Source organism: Patella vulgata, chromosome 6 (assembly GCF_932274485.2).
Source record: "Patella vulgata chromosome 6, xgPatVulg1.2, whole genome shotgun sequence".
Taxonomy (NCBI): Eukaryota; Metazoa; Mollusca; class Gastropoda; family Patellidae; genus Patella; species Patella vulgata.
This window is the reverse complement of record NC_065884.2, coordinates 33004550-33020873: the sequence shown is the minus strand read 5'-3', so window position 1 is coordinate 33020873 and position 16324 is coordinate 33004550. Positions and strand designations below refer to the sequence as shown.

The following is a 16324-nucleotide window of genomic DNA, read 5'->3' as shown; positions in this document are numbered from 1 at the left end:
CTTTTTTATTTTACCGACCTTTTAATTTCTAACGAGAGAGAACTTCATCCGTTTGACGCCATTTGCTTTGTTTACTATTTAGACTCGAATAACAAGACACTAAGACGGAAACCGACACACTGCACTAGCTGCCTAACACTGCAGTTCATAAAAATTAATATAATTCCAGGCAGGGTAAGCTTACTCTTCCGGACACCTGTTACCACTGTTTGTCGTGTATTTTGTACAGGAGGAGCAGTCCATTTGCTGATTACACTATTTTGCTTGAATACACTATTTTGCCTATAACGTTTTTTAGGACTTCGAATTCTGTCTTATGGTTTGGATTGTTCGTACTTGGTTTTATTTTATTCCGTATACTTTATTTTTGCGCGAAGCCACCATTTTCTATAAAATACTATTTGGTGTTGATCAGTGGATTGGCCTTTAGGCGTGAACATTGCCGTGACCATGATTTTGACCTTGAGTCCAAACTTCCCATCCATATCGGGGCCTTTGCGTTTATGCTTGCCGTGGCCTTATTTCTTATTGTATTATCAAAGTTAATGTTCGAGGTGAAGATGACCTTGACCTACGACTTTGACCCAATTATCTTTTCTGGAGAACGTCGTCTCTGCTTTCACCTCGAACAGTAACTTTGATAATATAGTAAGAAATAGGGTCACGGCAAGCATAAATGAAAAGGGCCCGAGATGGATGGGAAGTTTGGACTCAAGGTCGAAGTCAAGGTCACGGATGGTTAAAGGTAACTAGTGGAGGTCACCACGACCTTTCACATTGACCACGCCCATTGACTTCCTTTCCGACACGGGCCCCTCTGCGTTTGACCGTAAACGTCCATGATTCAAGCCAAGGTGATAGCCTTCGAAAATGATTACGGGTCAAGGTCGTAAGTCAAGGTCAAATGTCCCAAAACTGACTTAGAAAAGTTTGAGTTTAGTTTTCTGTAAGATGACCTTGACCTACGACTTTGACCCATTTAACTTTTCTGAAGGACGTTGTCTCTGCTTTCACCTCAAGCATTAATTTTGATAATACAGTAAGAAATAGGGTCACGGCAAGCATAAACGCAAAGGGCCCGAGATGGATGGGAAGTTAGGATTCAAGGTCAAAGTCAAGGTCACAGATGGTTAAAGGTGACTAGTGAAGGTCACCACGACCTTTCACATTGACCACGTCCATTGACTTCCTTTCGGACACGGGCCCTTTGCGTTTGACCCTTTTCTGACAGAACAGTGTGCGACAGGACCAAAGTAAACGTCGATGGTTCAAGCCAAGGTGATAGCCTTCGAAAATGGTTACGGGGTCAAGGTCGTAAGTCAAGGTCAAATGTCCCAAAACTGACTTTGAAAAGTTTGAGTTTAGTTTTCTGTAAGATGACCTTGACCTACGACTTTGACCCAATTATCTTTTCTGAAAAACATCGTCTCTGCTTTCACCTCGAACAGTAACTTTGATAATACAGTTAGAAATAAGGCCACGGCAAGCATAAACGCAAAGGGCCCGAGATGGATGGTGAGTTTGGGCTCAAGGTCAGAGTCAAGGTCACGGATGGTTAACGGTGACTAGTGGAGGTCACCACGACCTTTCACATTGACCACGCCCATTGACTTCCTTTCGGACACGGGCCCTCTGCGTTTGACCGTTGTCTGACCGAGCAGTGTGCGACAGGACCAAGGTAAACGTCCATGATTCAAGCCAAGGTGATAGCCTTCGAAAATGGTTACGGGGTCAAGGTCGTAAGTCAAGGTCAAATGTCCCAAAAATGACTTTGAAAAGTTTGAGTTTAGTTTTCTGTAAGATGACCTTGACCTACGACTTTGACCCAATTATCTTTTCTGAAGGACGTCTGCTTTCACCTCGAACATTAACTTTGATAATACAGTAAGAAATAAGGCCACGGCAAGCATAAACGCAAAGGGCCCGAGATGGATGGTAAGTTTGGACTCAAGGTCAGAGTCAAGGTCACGGTTGGTTAACGGTGACTAGTGGAGGTCACCACGACCTTTCACATTGACCACGCCCATTGACTACCTTTCGGACACGGGCCCTCTGCGTCTGACCGTTGTCTGACCGAGCAGTGTGCGACAGGACCAAGGTAAACGTCCATGATTCAAGCCAAGGTGATAGCCTTCGAAAATGGTTACGAGGTCAAGGTCAAATGTCCCAAAAATGACTTTGAAAAGTTTGAGTTTAGTTTCCTGTAAGATAAGATGACCTTGACCTACGACTTTGACCCAATTATCTTTTCTGAAGGACGTCGTCTCTGCTTTCACCTCGAACATTAACTTTGATAATACAGTAAGAAATAAGGCCACGGCAAGCATCAACGCAAAGGCCCCGATATGGATGGGAAGTTTGGACTCCAGGTCAAAATCAAGGTCACGGCAATATTCACACCTAAGGGCCAATCCACTGATCAATACCAAATAGTATTTTATAGAAAATGGTGGCTTCGCGCAAAAATTAAAGTATACGAAAATTATATTAATTTTTATGAACTGTTATTCGAGTCTTCTTATAGTAAACAAAGCAAATGGCGTCAAACGGATGAAGTTCTCTCTCGTTAGAAATTAAAAGGTCGGTAAAATAAAAAAGTTATTGATCGATTCGGCTGAAATTTGATGTGTGGTCATTGCTGGTCCCCCTTAACATCCTCTGAAAATTTCAAGTGTCTACGACCACGGGAACTGGTAGAGGTACGAAAGTGCAATATCGCCGGTAGACTTTTCGGCTCTATTTCAGTATCGCACCTCTACCAGTTCCCGGGGTCGTAGAGACTTGAAATTTTCAGGGGATGTTCAGGTGGGCTAGCAATGACCTCAGTTTAGCTTCTATAAGAGATAAGTTTATCCGATTTTGACGCCATTTTGTTTGTTGACTATTTAGGCTCGAATGACGTCATATGTGGATTGTGGGTTAGGATAAGGGTTAGGGTAAGGGCTAGGACCTGTAGATTTCGTCATAGTCTCAAGATGTAGACAGGACTAGCCCTAACCCTAACCCTGTCTTGTTATTCGAGTCTAAATAGCCAACAAACAAAATGGCGTCAAAATCGGATAAACTTTCTCTCGTATAAGCTAAACTACAGTAAAATAAAAAGTTATTGACAGATTCGGCTGAAATTTGGTGTGAGGTCATGGCTAAACCCCATGAATACCCCTATGATCATGGGAACTGGTAGAGGTGCGATACTGAAATAGAGCCGACTTTTCACCTGCAAATGATACATTGTATACTAAAATATAGAATGGATTCTTTGTAATTTGGAAGATAGAATGGCTTATAGTGATAGCAGGTAGTCCCGTATTTATAAAAGGAATGGCTGGTAATTTTTGTCAATTGAAAAAATGTCATTCAAAATGGTTGAGAAGTGTGTCAACTCTAAAGTCTAGTAGGGCAGTGAAGGGGTGCGGGTCAGTTCATCCCATAACCGGTTCACCGGGGGCTGTTTCATCCCAACCTAATTTTCTATCGGGCTGTTTCACCCCGGGCTGTTTCACCCCGGGCTGTAGTAGTAGTAGTTCTTGGTGTTTAACGTCTGCTTCCACATAAGTGATATCGCAGACAAACCCCGGGCTGTTTCATCCCCCTTGTTATTAAAATAGCAGTTAATTAACTGAGTTGTACTTATTGTCGAATAAACTGTTAAACACTTACTTGTTGTCAAATAAACATGTACTTTATTGTTTATTATTAAATAAACACGCAATTAATTGTTATGGATTAGTAATAAAAACATGACGCGAGAGTTTGAGTTGTATTTACACATTTATGTAAGAAGCCAGATAAATAAACAATTAAAATTAATTACTTTGATCTAAAGCGTTATCTAACTATAAATATGATCCGAAAGTGAATGTGGAAAATTGTCTACGATATCACCTTAGGTGGAAGTGGACGTAAAACCCCAGAAACGAACGAACGAACGAATGTGGAACTTGTGTACGATATCACCTTAGGTGGAAGTGGACGTAAAACACCAGAAACTAACGAACGAATGTGGAAGTGGACGTAAAACTCCAGAAACGAACGAACGAACGAAAGATTATCATTCATCTTTTGGATTTACACCATGGCTGATCTTTGTATTCGTTGCTCTACCGTAGTTAGACCCCGTCAACATGCTGTGACATTTGCGATCGTTGGCAGCATCGAACATGCAATACAGGTGACTTGACTTTAAATATTATTGATAGTAAATCGAATATATTTATTTATTTTTCTTAATTTATTGATAGTAAATCGAATATATATTAATTTTTTATGGGAGATAAGATAAAGAGATGGCAGTTCTCGCTATAATAGTTAAAAACTAGATAGTGTAAAGGTAATTTGCTGAAAATTTCAGTCAAATTGATCCACTATGAGCCTAGAAAGACGCGGGTGAAATTTTTGCATAGTCTCGGTCATCATTACTAAAATCATTAATATAAACAGTATAGTCTCGATTATCCACTTTTTCTGATTTAATTATCAACGGCCGTTAGCGGGATATAGGAATCTAATCCAGCCAACATCGAAAGCTAGCCTTGACATCCAGAGTTTATTATGGTCTGGATAAGTTAATTAATGTCTAATTGATAAGTTAGATAACATTTCAGGCCTAAAGAAAGACGTATAATAAGCAGATTTTGCTCTTGCATAATGCATGTTTAATTTATTGATAGTAAATCGAATTTTAATTTATTGATAGTAAATCGAATATATTTATTTATTTATTTATTTTAGGCATTTCAAACAAGGATTATCTTGCTGCTAGGAAATGTAAGATTGAACTACATTTCGCGTGTGCAGATTGTGTTACGAGAGAAGTAGCTGGTATACCACCGACCACAAATGCCGACGAAGAAGAGGAACACCACTTTGCCGAACCCTGGAACTCAACGTCAACTGCTTCAATGGTTCCATATTTTACTCTTGATGTTTCCAACGTCCTATCAACAACTACCAATACCGACGAAGCATTGACAACAAATGGTGAAACCAATGGCGAGGAATCGACAACAAACGAGCTTGAGGTGTCATTCGACATCACGGACCGCGGAAGCATCAACCAAACCAGAGAGGTCGCTGACATGTGAGTAAATTAAATGTGATAATTTAAGATTTTTTTATTTACCTGAAATACTATCTTACCTGAAATACTTAAAAATATATTTTTTTATTTACCGGAAATACTTTATTTACTTGGAATATATTTCAGATCTTTACCGGAAGACCAACTCGACACGTCAGTAATAGCTGATCACGAAGTGACATATGAAATAGCTGAAGATTGGAGAAAGAGGAAAAGCGAAATTGGTGACCTCCGATGGATTTTCCTTCACAGTAAAGGTGAGTTTCATATAATTGATTGAGTAAATATCATTTAATTAACTAGCTACTGATCACAAAACAACAATTGTCACTCTTTTTAACCGGCGCGTCGAATTACCCAATAACACCCAATAACTGCCCAATAACATCCAATAACTCCAAAATAACAACCAATAACTACAAAATGTTGACTTTGGAAACACAAAATAACAATTTAGTTGAATTTAAGAAGCATCGCTGCTTTGTGTCCAAATCAGAGTTTCACGCTCACTCGCCTGAAGGGAGATAACTCGTATATGTGATTTTTGTTGACAGGAAATTAATAACACCCAATAACTGCCTAATAACACCAAATTGTTGACTTTGGAAACACAAAATAACAATTTAGTTGAATTTAAAACCCTCGCAACGTTGAGCCCAAATCAGAAGAGTTCTACGCTCACTCGCCTGAAGGGAGATAACTCGTGTATGTGATTTTTGTTTACAAGAAATTAATGTATGCTTTCGTTGCAATTCGTTTTAATTATACATGGGCGTCAAATATGGAATAACTATTTCAACCCCTCCATGGGTATCGTCAGGTGGTTGCAATAACAAAACGTTATTACAGATGTCCTCGCTATAGTTTTTCATGAAATTCAAATTAACTTCCAATAATTCAAAAATGCGCTACCCGACGACATTAACGATTAGTCTGTAAAGAAATTCTAATTAACTGCCAAACATTCTACGCACACAGACGTTACCTGACGAGGTAACGAGATACTTGGCTGTTAATTTTAATTCCTTTATAAAACAATATTTTATTAAAAACATACACATATTTACAAATGTTTCCTATGAAAATATAAAGATAACAAAATAATTAGTCTGTAAAGGAATTCTACGCACAAAGGCGCTACCTGACGAGGTAACGAGATACCTGGCGGTTAATTTTAATTCCTTTCCAAACCAATATTTTATTAAAACATTTAAACCTGTTTCATATGAAATATTTTATTAAAACTACCTGACGAGGTAACGAGATACTTGGCGTTTAATTTTAATTCCTTTACAAACCAATGTTTTATAAAAAAAAACCATACACATATTTAAAAATGTTTCATATGAAAATATTATAAAGATAATAAAATAATTAGCCTGTAAAGAAATTCTAATTAACTGCCAAACATTCTACGCACAAAGGCGCTACCTGACGAGGTAACGAGATACTTGGCGTTTAATTTTAATTCCTTTCCAAACCAAAGCATACATTAATTTCTTGTAAATAAAAATCACATACACGAGTTATCTCCCTTCAGGCGAGTGAGCGTAAAATTCTGATTTGGGCTCAGCGTTGCGAGGGTTTTAAATTCAACTAAATTGTTATATTGTCAACAATTTGGTGTTATTGGGCAGTTATTGAGCAGTTATTGGGTGTTATTAATTTCTTGTCAACAAAAATCACATATACGAGTTATCTCCCTTCAGGCGAGTGAGCGTGGAACTCCGATTTGGACACAAAGCAGCGATGCTTCTTAAATTCAACTAAATTGTTATTTTGTGTTTCCAAACATTTTGTAGTTATTGGTTGTTATTTTGGAGTTACTGGGCCGTTATTGGGTGTTATTTTGGAGTTATTGGGTGTTATTGGGCAGTTATTGGGTGTTATTGGGTAATTCGACGCGCCCCTTTTTAACCATGTTAATTGTGTATTCCAGAGATCAAATATCATTTGAGAAAATATCATTTAATTAACTGATTACTGCTCAACTAGCTACTGATCATAAAACAACAATTGTCACTCTAATGTTTGCCACACAGACACAGATAGAGCTTTTGAAAACGTGTAAAAGATGGTTCATGGATGGGACATTTAAAGTAGTTAAAGAGCCGTTTTCCCAGTTGTGGTCCATACATGTTTTTTTGAAAAAAGGGGACAGTATGAAGCAGGTGCCGCTATGTTTCGTCCGGATGAAAGGAAGGACGTCCGAAGACTATGAAGAGGTGGGTTAATAAATAAATAAATAGTATACATGGTAACAATTTATCTATACATATTTTAATCTCTTAATAAATGAATACAATTTACATTTACATATTGCAATCTTTACATTTACATATTGCAATCTTTACATTTACATATTGTAATCTTTTGTTATTGTAGGTACTATTACATATAAAGGAAAGATATCAACCTGCAGTAGAATATGGCATGTTGGACTTTGAACCAGGTTGCTGGTCAGCTATCAGAAAAGTGTTTAAAGGGCTGTGTTTTTCATTGGATACAATGCGTTTGGAGGAAGATTCATGGTGTTGGGTTGACGGGTACTTACTACGAAAGGAAGACCATCTACATCTATAATTACGTCCGTAGTTTGATGGCGCTACCTTTTCTACCCGCCGACCACATGCGAGCTGCCTTCGACAAGTTGTGTCTGATGGCAAACATGGACCCTTTACGGGAACTCGTTTCGTATATCCGACAAACCTGGTTCGAGTCCTGTCTATTCTTTAAATAACATCAGCATCTTCATGATGGCTTTCCGAACAAATAATGATTGTGAAGGTGAATTAATTTAATTACTTACATTCAATAGTATTTACATTCAATAGTATTTACATTCAATAGTATTTACATTCAATAGTATTTACATTCAATAGTATTTACATTCAATAGTAATTAGTAGTTTAATTGAATATTCTTATTACATGTTGACATTCTTTAATATGAGATTTATGTATTTCAGGATGGCACAGGCGTCTTAAGTCAAGGTGTGTGGGAGCGGGTCTCAGTTTTATGTACAAATGATAATAGATAATTTAATGAAATAGTTAAACAAATACATTTCTTTATAAAAATAATTTAATTTAACAAATACATTTCTTTATAAAAATAATTTAACAAATACATTTCTTTATAAAATAATTTAACAAATACATTTATTTATAAAAGCCGTAAATAGATAATTTAATGAAATCAAGTAATTGATTTATGTATTATGATTTATGTATGAAATGATTTATGTATGAAATGATACAAATGATATTACTAAAAGTGCCATGACATGTTGTAATTGTTATAAATGTATGAATAAAATATTAAAAATACGTAAAACCTGTTTATTGATTTGTGGGATGAAACAGCCCGGGGTGAACCGGTCATGGGATGAAACGACCTGCTCCCGCAGTGAAGAACAGGCAATGGCATGTAGCAAGTGTGATCAGTGGACACGCAGGACTTGTGATACAAGTATGTCTTCATTCTTTATGAAATTTTGTGACCAAACTAAAAACTACCAAATAATAAAGACTATTAAGTAATTATGTATTGCAATGTGTATATTTGTTTTAAACTCAATGAAATTTATAAACCAAATGACAATATCCTTGGAATGATTTTTGTTGATATTTTCACAAGTTTTGAATGTTTTGTTTTCTTCAGAATTTTCTAGAAAAAGCTATGTAGAGGCAGTAAGAGTGGGAAAATCTATCGATATTTTATGATTTTTATGCCGAGTAGGTGACACATCAAGTGATCCACGCACCACTATTCGTACACCACTATCAAGTTCTGATAATATTAAAAGTTTGCCGGATTTGCCAACACCAGAAAAGGCTACGACTGACCCATCTTACAGACCCTTCCTCTCCATCAAAGCGTAGGAAAATTGTGCACAGACGAGTTGTCTCAAGGCATCCAAGAGATGTCACAGGGACCACAGAAAAAAAGGTGGCAAGGTTGAGATCACAGAGAATTGATGGATTGAAGGTATAAATAACAGTAATTTCTTTACTACAACCTTATGCTGTATTATGCTTACTGTAGATGAGGGGGTTCACACTGATCCGCAGTGAATATTTGCTAGGCCGCTACAATCACTAATAAGGATGACATCGATGCGGCTTAATGAGCCAGAAATATTAACTTTTTTCCTGCGACAAATTAAATTCTAAAACATTTTTTTTATGTATTGGAAAAATAAATAAAGGCGTTTGACGTATTTGTAGGTAAAAATTATTTCCTATTTAGTGTAAATGGGTATTAAAATGACTAAAATGCAGCATTCTCTCCGAAGCAGTAACGTCTTATGTAAACAATGCACGCGCCATTCAGCCAATGATTGACGCTGCGTGCTGTGACAGCACGTGTTAAGGCAGTCATCTTTGACAGAGATATATCACTAGACTCGTAATTCTCTGTGAAACAGATTGGAGGGGTTGTGTAGCTCCTGTTACAAACCCAGAATGGTTTTGTTTAAAGTGCCAATGACGACAAACAGATAACTGACAAGTCATATCATTAACATTTTGTATGGCATGCAAATATGTATAAAAACCAAATCTTTTCAATTCTTTGGCTGTCATGTGAGCTAATTTATTATATAATTACAAAAAAAATATTTCATTACATCAAGATTACATTTAATATTTACAGATGTTAATATCACAGCTGGATGATAAAAAAAAAGAACGGAATTGCTGGTTGTCATAATAGAAAGACAACCAGGCTTGAAATTTGCAACAGTTTGACTATTGCAGCTAGAGACACACCAGTCACGTCTCCACCACCACCGACAAAAAATTATGCTATAAACTTTTGCCTCAAAATTGCTTATCTCTAAGACCGGTAAGTAGATGTCAAGTATAAAATCTAAAACTTCATGCAGTGTTAACTTTTATAGTTGGAATATCGGTAATTTCACTATTTCTTTATGGTAGCTTGTGATTTGATGACAACCAAATAATTATCACATCAACAACTGTTTTACTCAGAGACTCTTAATATTTACATTCAGGACAAACTCTGTTTACAAAATATAAAAAAAAATATTTGACATTAAACAACTAATAGTTATATAAAACCATAATACATTTTTACATATTTTAACATTTACTTTCAGGAAATTAGATGAGGGCGTTTAGATCGCATTACAAACAAGAGACGACATTTTGTTAGGGTGCCAGATGATGATGAACAGAAAGGGTTTCGCCTTGCTGTCTACCGTCAGTTTTGGAGGCACAGTCGACATGGAAGAGATAATCAGATAAGTAATATCGAACTGTATAGTCTGCAAAGTAAAGAGGAGGTATCCTGACAAATGGGCATAACCATGAAAGAAGGAGCACTGTTCAAAAGACCTACCCAAATTATCAAACAAAACATTTTTTTCTATTAGTTAAAGATACATTATGGTGGATTAGATCAAGATCTGGCAGTTCTCACTGTAATAGTTAAAACTAGATGATGTAAATGGAATATGCTGGGAATTTCAGTCAAATTGCTTCACTATTAGCCGAGAAAACTTTATTGTAAAAATGACTGTAGTAGAGTGGTTCAATGGTCACTTATTTGTCCTTATATAAACATGCACAGGTCTCTGCTTGACTGCATCATCGGGGATATTTTCTGAAGTGAGCAATGTTTAGTCCCGCGCACGTGATTTTGGAGGTCGCAGCAAATATACGCCACAAATAGCTTTCCACGTGGTATTATACAAACATGTATTGGTATATGAAGCCAAGTAAAAATACACTCATTACGCGTTTCGACTTTCGTGTTTATTTAATAACGAACGTGAGCAAAAATTTCGATTACAACTCTTTGGTTTAATTTTTGATTTTTGGTTTTTTGGCGATTTCGGTACAGAGCTAGCTGTAATAGCTTCGTTTCATTTCTAACTTATTAATCCATGAGCGTGGCAAGATAAACTCATTACAGCATTTTGGGATTTTCTTTTATTTGGTCGTTACAACCTTCGTTTACGTGGCGCTCTATTTACTTTAGGAAATAAATATTTGCTAGCTCTAAATACGCAGAACTATTTGAGACCGGAAAATAACCGAAACAAACTTTTTAGTGGTAGTCTTTATTCTCCAGACACTTTTCGGTAACTTGGTGTAAATTACTTTCATAATCATAGTATCTTATTTAATTATTCTGTAGCCATAAATAAACTAATGACTGCTCCACTGTGGCGCATATTAGAAAGCGGTATTAATGCTCTTGATATGAAACATATTTATAAAAAATTACATGATTTTTTTGAAACAGCAAATTTACATGACTTTGCAGAAGGTAAATCACACCCGTTTGAATCTCTGATTAAAATTGAAAACGATCCGGTCCTTGATCACTTAAAAAAATTAGATTTTAATTCCGATATTAATTCAACCCTCATCCATTTTTTTAAAATCCTCTTTGTCGAGTTTAAAAAGTACATTTCAAATATTTTACTTGAGTATCGAGATGACTTTAATCCTTCATGTTCGGGTTCTGCCATGCCTCACAACAAATTGCCGGAAACCGTGTTCAGTCATCTCGATAGATTAATGAGGATCGCGCCCTCGTCTAATACTTTTTGCAAGGAAGCATCCATTTTATATAAAATGAATAAATCTAACGAATGGCTTAAAACTCTTTCTCCTGATAGACGTAATTTGGTCATAATGGATGCTCGAATTATAACGAAAAACCAACTTTCCAAATTTAGACAAAGGCACGAAGAGATTGAGAGAAAACGGTTAGAGGTTCTTTTGGCGAAAAGGGATAAATTAAAAGAAAGGGGACAACTTGAGATTAGGAAAAAAGAGCGCCTAACAGCAGAAATTGCCGGGATGGGACTTTGGATAAATAAAGAAGGAATGGATGATGGGCTTTCAAAGTTTTCGTCACTCGGGGAAACAAAGAGGCATTGAAAGCACAGCCCCGATTTCGTAGATACGTCATGAATCAGCCAGTTTCTGATAAATCACTTTTTTGTTTTTCTTCGGCGGGTAAGGAACGTTCTGTCCCAAATTTAAAGGCAAATTTAGAAAAAAATATTTGTATGGCTCACCCTACTTAATCGGAAGAAGTTTACAATGCCTCTTTCTTAGCGGTTATGAAATGCAGTTAATTGATTTTTTTTTATTTCTATGTCCATTTTATTCTTCATTCCAGATGTCCCAGCAGACAGACATTCTGACAAAGTGAATACGTTTTAATCATTTAATACCCTCTATTTAGAGTTTCGGTTGTTTTCTGGTTCATTTTAACTGTGCATATTTATTAGTTTGTTGTAAATCCTTTTGTTCCAGGAAATATTGTAAACAATGTTTGTTAATTTAATTTTACATTTTATTGTTTGATAAAGAAGAGGATATTATCAACTGGCGTTTTGAACGATCATCTTTTTTATTTATTGGTTTGTAGTAAATCCTTTTGTTCCAGGAACTATATAGTCAAGAATAATATTTGTTAATTAAATTTTACAATTTATTGTTTGACAAAGAAGAGGATATTATCAACTTATGTATTACATTTAAATATAGATCGGTATCGGGTGACGATTAGGTAACAGATTTAGAAAGTTCAATTTAAATAGGTTGTGTGTACAGGCGATTATACAATTAATAGATTAATTTAATTTCAACTTAAATCATCTTTGGGAAACTTGTATTTCTGTGGAATATTAGCTGACATGATAACGTTGATTGTTATAAAAAATATCTGAACAGACAGATATATGGTTATACTGTATAAGTACATGTATATGATTTAATGATCAAAAACACACTTTTATGGATAACAATTACTATGGTTTATTTCACTGCGACGTTTCAACAAGGTTTCACAAGTCGTTATCAAGCATATACACAAATAGATAGAAATGAGAAAGATATGAATATATATACAAACATCAGTGCGAACTATCCAATGGAATGCAAGGTGAGTGAGCATGATTAGCTATAACAAGCTATTGATGTAACAAAGGTGCATAATCATATATATTAGAGTTAGCTTATTGTACAATTAAAACATGAAAGAGGGGATTAACCGAGATTAACAAATATTGAAACCATACACATTGTACCATAACTGAAACCAGTATATACTAAGAAAACATTCAAGAAGATTAAACTGAGGGTTTATAGAACTATATCGAAACCATAATCTTTACATTAATTATAACAGTTAAGAAATATAGAATTTTATGGTTGTGTTTTATAGTTAAGTAATAAGTTGCATATATGTATTTACAAGGTAAATATATATCAAAGTGTTGAGTAAAATATAAATAAATAACGATAAATTAAGCCGAATGCCATATGATGAAACCTTTTATAATTATAAATATGAGTGGTAAGATATTGTAATTTGGTTGCATAGACATAAAATACTGTGATTAGCTAAATAAATTGTAGAAAATAATTGAAACATACAAATTTTACATATTGATAACAGAGGATTATAAAATGTGAGGGTTGTGGGTATGGAATATACAATCGATTCAGTATTGGGAAATGCCAGTAGTTACATATGGTTTTGCATGGGGAATTACTTAGGGGAACTGTGTTTACAATTTAATAATGCGGTCATATGCTCTGGGGATATAGACGCCTGGGTCTCGATTCAGTTTCGGTTCATGTCTTCTAATGTTGATCGCCTCATGTATCCTTCTGTTTCTTTTGTTGTGGTGGTTCACAGCCAACGTTTTAACTTTGGTCCAATCGACCCGGTGCCGTGGGTTGTCATTCAGATGTTCAGCAACTGCAGATTGATTGGTGGGGACAACTTGAGATTAGGAAAAAAGAGCGCCTAACAGCAGAAATTGCCGGGATGGGACTTTGGATAAATAAAGAAGGAATGGATGATGGGCTTTCAAAGTTTTCGTCACTCGGGGAAACAAAGAGGCATTGAATGCACAGCCCCGATTTCGTAGATACGTCATGAATCAGCCAGTTTCTGATAAATCACTTTTTTGTTTTTCTTCGGCGGGTAAGGAACGTTCTGTCCCAAATTTAAAGGCAAATTTAGAAAAAAATATTTGTATGGCTCACCCTACTTAATCGGAAGAAGTTTACAATGCCTCTTTCTTAGCGGTTATGAAATGCAGTTAATTGATTTTTTTTTATTTCTATGTCCATTTTATTCTTCATTCCAGATGTCCCAGCAGACAGACATTCTGACAAAGTGAATACGTTTTAATCATTTAATACCCTCTATTTAGAGTTTCGGTTGTTTTCTGGTTCATTTTAACTGTGCATATTTATTAGTTTGTTGTAAATCCTTTTGTTCCAGGAAATATTGTAAACAATGTTTGTTAATTTAATTTTACATTTTATTGTTTGATAAAGAAGAGGATATTATCAACTGGCGTTTTGAACGATCATCTTTTTTATTTATTGGTTTGTAGTAAATCCTTTTGTTCCAGGAACTATATAGTCAAGAATAATATTTGTTAATTAAATTTTACAATTTATTGTTTGACAAAGAAGAGGATATTATCAACTTATGTATTACATTTAAATATAGATCGGTATCGGGTGACGATTAGGTAACAGATTTAGAAAGTTCAATTTAAATAGGTTGTGTGTACAGGCGATTATACAATTAATAGATTAATTTAATTTCAACTTAAATCATCTTTGGGAAACTTGTATTTCTGTGGAATATTAGCTGACATGATAACGTTGATTGTTATAAAAAATATCTGAACAGACAGATATATGGTTATACTGTATAAGTACATGTATATGATTTAATGATCAAAAACACACTTTTATGGATAACAATTACTATGGTTTATTTCACTGCGACGTTTCAACAAGGTTTCACAAGTCGTTATCAAGCATATACACAAATAGATAGAAATGAGAAAGATATGAATATATATACAAACATCAGTGCGAACTATCCAATGGAATGCAAGGTGAGTGAGCATGATTAGCTATAACAAGCTATTGATGTAACAAAGGTGCATAATCATATATATTAGAGTTAGCTTATTGTACAATTAAAACATGAAAGAGGGGATTAACCGAGATTAACAAATATTGAAACCATACACATTGTACCATAACTGAAACCAGTATATACTAAGAAAACATTCAAGAAGATCAAACTGAGGGTTTATAGAACTATATCGAAACCATAATCTTTACATTAATTATAACAGTTAAGAAATATAGAATTTTATGGTTGTGTTTTATAGTTAAGTAATAAGTTGCATATATGTATTTACAAGGTAAATATATATCAAAGTGTTGAGTAAAATATAAATAAATAACGATAAATTAAGCCGAATGCCCTATGATGAAACCTTTTATAATTATAAATATGAGTGGTAAGATATTGTAATTTGGTTGCATAGACATAAAATACTGTGATTAGCAGGCATTATCACCACTTTAACCAAAAGAGCCAAGAATATTTGTGACCCTGAATCCCTTCCCGAAGAAATTCAACACTTAAAAGAAGTATTCACCAAGCACAACGGATACCCAGAACAAATGGTCAACAAGCTCATCAATGCCACACTATCCGACCTACCAAAACCTGATAAACCCAAAAAACGATAAACCTCCAATTAGAATCTTCATACCCTTCCACGGCAACATCTCCCACCAAATCAGAAGATTATTGAAAAGGGAAGCACATATTGAAACCACTTTCTTGAAGGGCGCAACAACCAAAGACTTGGCAAAAGCGAATGGAAAGTTGAACCCCACTAAACCCTTCTCATCAAAAGGCTGTGTCTACAAAATTAACTGCAGTGCCAGGAAAGTTACATTGGAGAATCTAAAAGACCATTAGATATCCGACTGAAAGAACACATGTCAAAAGCCCCCACCAATCAATCTGCAGTTGCTGAACATCTGAATGACAACCCACGGCACCGGGTCGATTGGACCAAAGTTAAAACGTTGGCTGTGAACCACCACAACAAAAGAAACAGAAGGATACATGAGGCGATCAACATTAGAAGACATGAACCGAAACTGAATCGAGACCCAGGCGTCTATATCCCCAGAGCATATGACCGCATTATTAAATTGTAAACACAGTCCCCCTAAGTAATTCCCCATGCAAAACCATATGTAACTACTGGCATTTCCCAATACTGAATCGATTGTATATTCCATACCCACAACCCTCACATTTTATAATCCTCTGTTATCAATATGTAAAATTTGTATGTTTCAATTATTTTCTACAATTTATTTAGCTAATCACAGTATTTTATGTCTATGCAACCAAATT

General features: G+C 35.4%; 1 long non-coding RNA gene across 2 annotated transcripts; it reads left to right on the top strand.

Annotated features, from left to right (window-relative positions):
• Positions 1 to 2625: 2625 nt before the first annotated feature.
• LOC126825448 (uncharacterized) lies at positions 2626 to 15184 on the top strand. Of its 2 annotated transcripts, none has more exons than XR_007681964.2 (8): positions 2626 to 4171; positions 4732 to 5080; positions 5207 to 5337; positions 7123 to 7305; positions 7466 to 7867; positions 8049 to 9070; positions 9737 to 9928; positions 10203 to 15184. It is a non-coding gene; the product is annotated as an uncharacterized LOC126825448 (long non-coding RNA). The 2 variants fall into 2 exon arrangements; XR_007681963.2 differs by having other exon boundaries at positions 7020 to 7305.
• Positions 15185 to 16324: the final 1140 nt, after the last annotated feature.